This window comes from Elephantulus edwardii, unplaced genomic scaffold, assembly GCF_000299155.1.
Source record: "Elephantulus edwardii isolate Elephantulus edwardi_28Jun2011 unplaced genomic scaffold, EleEdw1.0 scaffold00114, whole genome shotgun sequence".
Taxonomy (NCBI): Eukaryota; Metazoa; Chordata; class Mammalia; order Macroscelidea; family Macroscelididae; genus Elephantulus; species Elephantulus edwardii.
The window spans coordinates 3,713,681-3,720,671 of NW_006399864.1; the positions used below are offsets into that span (position 1 = coordinate 3,713,681).

A 6,991-nucleotide genomic window follows, 5' to 3' on the forward strand; every position below is an offset into this window, starting at 1 on the left:
ACACACACCCCTCCATCAAAATGTGTACGTTATAATTATAGAAAGTATATAATTATAATTGTGTTAATTATAATTAACACCCTCTCCCTGTGCCCTCTCTGCTTTATTTTGGGGACTATAGTTGTTGTATACGGTGGAGTCAGAACTGACCCTCCAGCGGGGTGAATTATTAACAGAAATACACCGATTGGAAGTGTAGAGGGTGTGGAGGTGGAACAAGGTACAAGTAGGCAATTAGGTGTCGGATCAGGGTCGGAAAATAACCAAAGATGATTTGTTTTCAAAGTACAAGGAGGTATGAAAAGAAAGGACTGATAGGGGAACACTTTACATTAACTGCTTCCCATATTTGATCATAAAAACTATCTTCCTCACGAGTTGCTTTGCAACAATGGAGCTGAAACTTTTACTGATCATCTCTCAAGTAAAGAACCTTAGCTTCATAGCAAGAGAAATCGGACCACAAAGACAGAACTACTTAAAGGAACTTAAATTGGGGCTGCCTGCAGAGAGCAAACACTGACGCGGGCAAGGGACAATATCAGAATGCTTAGTTGGGAAAAAATGCAATTAAAAAAAATTTGAAGATTTGAAAAAAAATTATAATTTTGCACCTCTTGAGTGTGAAAACGATTGGGATCTGGCCTAGGCACGTCTAAATAAATCTTCCAGAGACGGTGGAGGTTCCAACCTAAACACTTCTCTTGGCCCCATCTGGTAGAGGAGTTTCATGGGTGCCAAGGAAGGGGGAAGGATTCAGGGGGATGGGGAAGGTTTGCATAGAAAATAGGGGAACTTGGAGTGAACCCAGTGAATGCACAATGAGAAAGATCACAAAGCCACCAACAACCTCAAACCTAACCTACCAGAGAGCAGACCCGGGACGAAGGCGGGCCTGTCTCCGTTGGCCCCGCCCCGCACGCTCATTGGCTTTCAGCCCAGACACCGAGCCACAACCTCGCGCCTATTGGGTCAGGCCGATCCCGGGGCGGGGTGCGGAACAGAGGGCCTGGAGACAAGCGAGCACCGCCTTCCAGGAGGTGGTGGAGAGGAGGGGCCGGGGAGGGTTTCCCGAAGAGGAGGAGGAGGTGGCTATGGCAGCTGCGCGGCGGCAGAGGCGGCTGCGGAGGAGCGCGCGCCCGGCTTTAAATGAGCGCTGCTGGGACTGAACAGGCGGAGCGCGAGCTCGGGGAAGCGACCGGCAGCGCGCGCACGCGCCTTGAGTGCGCGCGCGGCCCGCGGCAGCTCGGAGCCTCCGCCGGGCGGGCGGGGGAGGGGCAGGTGAGTGTGTGCGCTCCGCGCGCCAAGAGGGGCTTCCCGACCCCTACCCGAGCCCGGCCCTGCCTCTGCCTTGGGGGTATCTTCTGCCTTTTGCCCCGGCTTCCCTTCTAGCCCCACACTTCCTGCCCTTCCAGTTTCCTCTTCGCCCCTCCACCGGGCCCGACCCCGTGCTTAACGCCGCTTCGGGGTACTGTTTCCGGGTCAGGGTGACCTGTGGGGTGGGAGCCGCGGCTGGCGGCGGGGACAGCGTGGAACCCTCGCCGCGCTCACGCGTGGGGAGGCCGACTCGCGGGGCGCCGGGCAGGACACCCCAGCTCCGGATTTGCCCCCCGCGGAGAAACGTGCTGGCCCTTCGTGGCCTCCCTTTGCAGGCCCCGCACTTCCGATTTTCCCCAAATCTCAACCCCGACCCGCCGCTATGACACCTAAGTGTTTCCACTTAGATCGGATTGTGTAACCTGAAAACGGGCGTGTGGTTTTCTCATCTGTGTAGTGGGCATGATGACAGCCGCCTCCCCCCAGTCAATTTCAGAGAGAGCGTCTTCAGTTCAATGATTTTAGTTATAAAACTCTATTTTGCCGTTTAGGAAAACCTCATTTTATAATAAGGAGCTCTGGTGTCCTAGAGGGTAAGGAGTTGAGTCACTAACCCAAAGGCTGGAGGTTCGAATCCATCAACTGCTCCAAGGAAGCCTCCTCCTGATTTACAGCCACAGAAAACCCCCTTGGCGGCTGTGTGTGTGTGTGAGTGAGTGTGAGTCAGCTGTGCTAATAGGAGGACTTGGAGTCCCAGTGGTAATTGGGGGCCTGATTTGGTTACCAGATATAATAGACACTTAGAGTTCACTGCCACTTTTTCATTCCACTTCTGTTTCCCTTTTCGTGCTGCTTGAACCCATGTTTTCCACATTTAAGCGAGTCCAGGTAGACTTTTATTTTTGGAGTTTTGTGACATTTCTTAAATACAGAGTTAGAAAGTTAGACAGGGTATGTATTGGACTGGACTAGATCATGTTGGGTTTATTTCAGAACTTGAAATGAGAAATTTGGTAATATATTTCATGGAAGTTTGTGCTAGAAAAATTTGTCAGTTTTAGGAAATGTATGTTTAATATGTAACAGTATTGGCAATGGTGTGGCTTGGCTGGTGAATTGTCATGTAATAGATTTGTTGAAAGGGCCAGTGGTTTATGGTAATTATAAAGGGGAGATACAGTTGATCACTTTCTAATGCAGAACTTTATTTCAATTTTAGGTCTGTGTTTTTCCCTTGACAGCATGTTGATCTCTGCAGTATTATTTCTCTATGAGTCTGTAGCACAAATTTGCTCCATAATTCTAAACCACCTTCTGCTATTGGTCTGACTCAAGTTTTTGTATTTTCTTAGAAAAACTCTTTTAAGGGCATTTTTATTTTTGAGAGTAGATTGTATTAGCAGTTCTGGAAAGTATTCTAAAGCCACCAAAGTGCAGATGAGCCTAAAATACCCACTTACTAAGTTATTGATGAGTGACTGTATCTCTGAACCTCACCGCTAGCTTCCTCTGTTAATGGAGAGTGAAATTCACCTCTTCTGTTTACCTTCTCATTCTAGATGAGTGCTAGTACATATGCTGTCTAGGACCATTTCTTGAATTTAGTACGTGCTCAAGACACCAGGGCTCTACTTACCTGCTAGGCCACCAGAGCTCCCACCAGCCTGCCTTCCTGGCCTGGTATTCTAGAGTTAGTATATACACAGGCACGTGACAATTGAGAGAATAGAAGACCTGTACAGGGTCAGTAGCATTTCTCTGCACTGGGTCAGAGGGTAAAATAGTGTCTAATGTGCGGTTGTTAGTTGCATTCAAAAGGTCTGGAGATTCATGGTGACTTAGGTAAAACTTTGCATGGTCCAACAATATTGAATGTTGATCCAAGTAGAATGAAATCATTGACAACTTTAATTTCTTCCCCATTTATCATGACATTGTTTTATCAGTGTAGGTGTACCATCATCCTCATTTTGGTGTATATGCATCCATTGCTCTGGCTGTTCTGTCTTACTGAGGGTTTTCTTCTCACTAACTATAAACCATTTTGTCATTCTCTGAAGAGTGACCTTACCTGATGTCTAAAGTGAGAAAGCCAACATCCTCATCCTTGTGTCAAAGGAGCATGAGTTTTGAGTCTTCATAGAATGATATTTTTCTGACTTTATTTTGTACCATCAAGTCACCTGCAACTCACAGTGATCCTTTGAACAGAGAATTTCAGCCTTGTTTTATTCAGTGCCGTCCTCATCCTCTGTAATACACCCAAGCCTGTGGTTACAATGCTGTGTCAGTCCATCCTATTGTGGGCCTTCCTCTCTTATGCTAACCCCCCATCCTTAAAAGCATCGTGACCATCTTCAAGGACTGGTCCCTTTTGGCAGCATGCTCAGAGTATGTGAGAGTTTCACCATCTTTGCCTCCAAGGAACGTCCTCTTTTCACTTTGTCCAAGACAGACCTGTTCTGGTTGTTGGTAATATATTCACTATTCGTCCCTAACATAACCATTGAAGTGCATAAGTTCTTTTTTGCTTTTTATATTGTCCAGCTTTTGAATTTGTTTGAAAAAATTGAGAAGACCATGGATAGGGTTAAGTGTACCTTCTTTGTCAAAGGGATAGCCTTGGAGTCCTTTTATAGATTTGCCAATGCAATGAGTTTGTGGTTTGATTTCTTCACTTCTTCATTTCATGGATATTGACTTTTGATCCAATTAGAATGAAATCGCTGACAACTTTTAATTTTCTCCCCATTTCGTTTATCAGTCTAGTGAGAGTTTTTGTTTCTTCATATTTAGTTGTAATTCGTACTGAAGGTATAATCTTTGATGGTCATCACTACATGTTTCAAGTTTTTGTCAAGCAAGGTTGGATTATCCACTTATCTCAGGGTCTTAATGAGAGTAAATATATATTCATTAAGTTGAAATTCTGCTGAATATTATCCAAAAACAACTGGAACAGCATATCAACAGAGAACTGCCAGAAGTGCAGGCTAGGTTTAGACAGGGTTGTGGTACTAGGGATATTGTAGCTAATCTTCAGTGGATCTTGGCTGAAAGCAAGGAGTACCAAAAGAATGTCTGTCTTTGTTTCATTGATTATGCAAAGGCATTTAACTGTGTAGATCACAACAAACTGTGGCTGACTCTGAGAAGAATGGGAATCCCAGAACACTTGACTGTGATAATGCAAAACCTATACTTGGACCAGGAGGCAGTCATCAGAACAGAGCAAGGAAATACTGCATAGTTCAAAATTGGGAAGGCCGTACGCCAGGGATATATTCTATTTCCGTACCTTTTCAACCTGTATGCTGAGCAGATTCTCCAGGAGGCTGAGCTCTATGAGGAGAAGTGTGGCATCAGGATTGGAGGAAGATTCATCAATAATCTATGTTATGCAGATGACACAACCCTGCTTACAGAAACTGAGGAGAACCTGAAGCACTTGCTGCAAAGGTCAAGGACTGCAGCCTTCAATATGGGTTGAGACTCAATATTAAGAAGACAAAGATTCTTACCACTGGGCAAATTGGCAGCATGGATCAGTATGGATGGTGAAGAGATTGAGATTGTTAACAGATTTAGTTTGCTTGACTCCACAGTCAGCACCCTTGGCACTAGCAGCCAAGAAATTAAAACACATATTGCTGTTAGGAACTTCTCCAAAATACTGAAGAGCAATGGTATCACTCTGGAGACAGGTGTGCCTGATACAGGCCATGATTTTTGCATTCACTTGCTATGCATCAGGGAGCTGGACAATGACTAGGGAGGATAGAAGGAGAATTGATGCCTTTGAGCTGTGGTGCTGGAGAAGAGTATTGAATGTACCATGGACTGCCAAGAAAAACAGATTCATCCTGGAGAGGGTTAAAGCAGGCTGTTCCTTGGAGGCAAGGATTCTGAAGCTTTGTCTGACATACTTTGGACATGTTGCAAGGAGTGACCCATCCTTGGAGAAAGATGTCATGCTTGAGAGGGTGGAGGGACAGCGCAGGAGAGGAAGACCCTCTGTGAGGTGGATTGATTCAGGGATTGGGGTAATCGGGGTGGGTGTGTCGGAGACAGATTGGCACAGGATAGAGCAGGGTTGAGGACTGTTTCACCTAGGGTCGCTATGAGTTGCAGGTGACTTGATGGCACATAACAACAATTCTAAAATAGGGGTTTCTGGTGGCTTAGTGTTAAGAATTTGCACTATTAGCCCACAGGTTCAGATCCACCAAGTACTCCAAGTGAGAAAGACGAGCAGTTTCCTTCCATGTGACTTACAGCCTCTGAAAATCACTGTGAGTCTGTTCCACAGCTGTAACAACAACGTTAAGGTTATTCCTTCAAAACAATGTGACCATAAAGTCAGAAGTGTTGCTTGATTTTCAGTTAATTGCATTCCCTATTTAATGTAGTCTTACCTTAAAAATATTCACTATTGCATTACTAAGACTTAAAATTAGGAATTGATTGTGAGATATTCCTTTTTATTTCTTTTAAATATTGTAGTTTGAGTGAAAGCTTAAGAGCTTTTACTTTATTCATCAGTGTAACACTGTGTGTGTGTGTGTGTGTGTGTGTGTGTGTAGTGGCAAGAAGCTGCACTGCAATCGTAAAGGCACGCAGGTCGAGACCATTTGCTCTGCAGGAGAAGGATAGGCAGTCTCCTCTTATGTGCTTAACTGTCTCTGAAAACCCGCTGGAGGGTCTGCTGTGGTTTGGTTCTGACTCGATTACACACACACACATTTATATGTGTGTGTATGTATATATGTGTGTATATATATACATATATATGTATGTATGTATATATAAAACAAGCACTCTTCCATTTCCTTCTGGGTTCCCATTTCCATTACCCCGTCTTCCCTGCCACTTCCTGCATCTGAACTTAGTATTTGGGTAGATGTGGTCCTTTTGGTCTCATGTGGTTGATTGTTCCAAGGAGCATGTTCCTCAGAGTTGTGATTGGTCACTTTTGTGTTTGGCAAAAGGTCATCTCTGGGAGTGGGTTCAACTTGACAATTGAAGAAGTTGTCCAGAGGTGACAGTCCAGCGGCTGGCTTCCACCAGTGTGCCAGACCAGTAAGGATAATCTTTAGGATAGATTTGAATTTTGGTTTTCAAATTTTTCTCCGACTTCAGGACCTTTTATTGTGATGAACAGAGCAGGCAGTAGTGGTATGCAGCACCATCTAGTTATTCTGGTCTTGTAAGATGTTCTTATCTTTTGAATTAAATAGACCTAGGTTGGAAACTCTGCTGGCTTAATAGTAAGGAGGTACGCTATCAACCCAAACATTCGACATTTGAATCCATCAGGTGCTCCATGGGAGAGAGATGGGCAATCTCCTTTTTTGCAGTTAAACTGCCTCTGAAAACCCTCTGGAGGGTCAGCTATGAGTCATTTCCAACCCGATGGTACACAGTAACAGGTCTGAATCCAGCAGGTGGTCATTGGAAGAGAATAAGGAGCATGATTTATACTGGGATTGTATCCTTTCACATCATAGTCAGGCTGTATGTTGAAGAAATAATTTGAAAGCTGGCTTGTGTGAATAATTGCAGGAAAATTTTTTAACAACTTGCCATATGCAGATGACACGACCTTATTTACTAAAAGTGACGAGGACTTTAAGCACTCTTAGCACCAGCAGTCAGGAAATCAAAAAGCATATCG

The 6,991-nt window shown here is 44.6% G+C and overlaps 1 protein-coding gene across 1 annotated transcript in view; it reads left to right on the forward strand.

Moving 5' to 3' along the window:
- The first annotated feature begins 1,725 nt into the window (after positions 1-1,725).
- Positions 1,726-6,991, forward strand: part of EBAG9 (estrogen receptor binding site associated, antigen, 9) — a 29,451-nt gene continuing 24,185 nt past the window's right edge. Inside the window, exon 1 of the mRNA XM_006892334.1 lies at positions 1,726-1,777. The gene's annotated coding sequence lies outside the window, so the exon portion shown is untranslated. The remainder of the gene's footprint in view (positions 1,778-6,991) is intronic.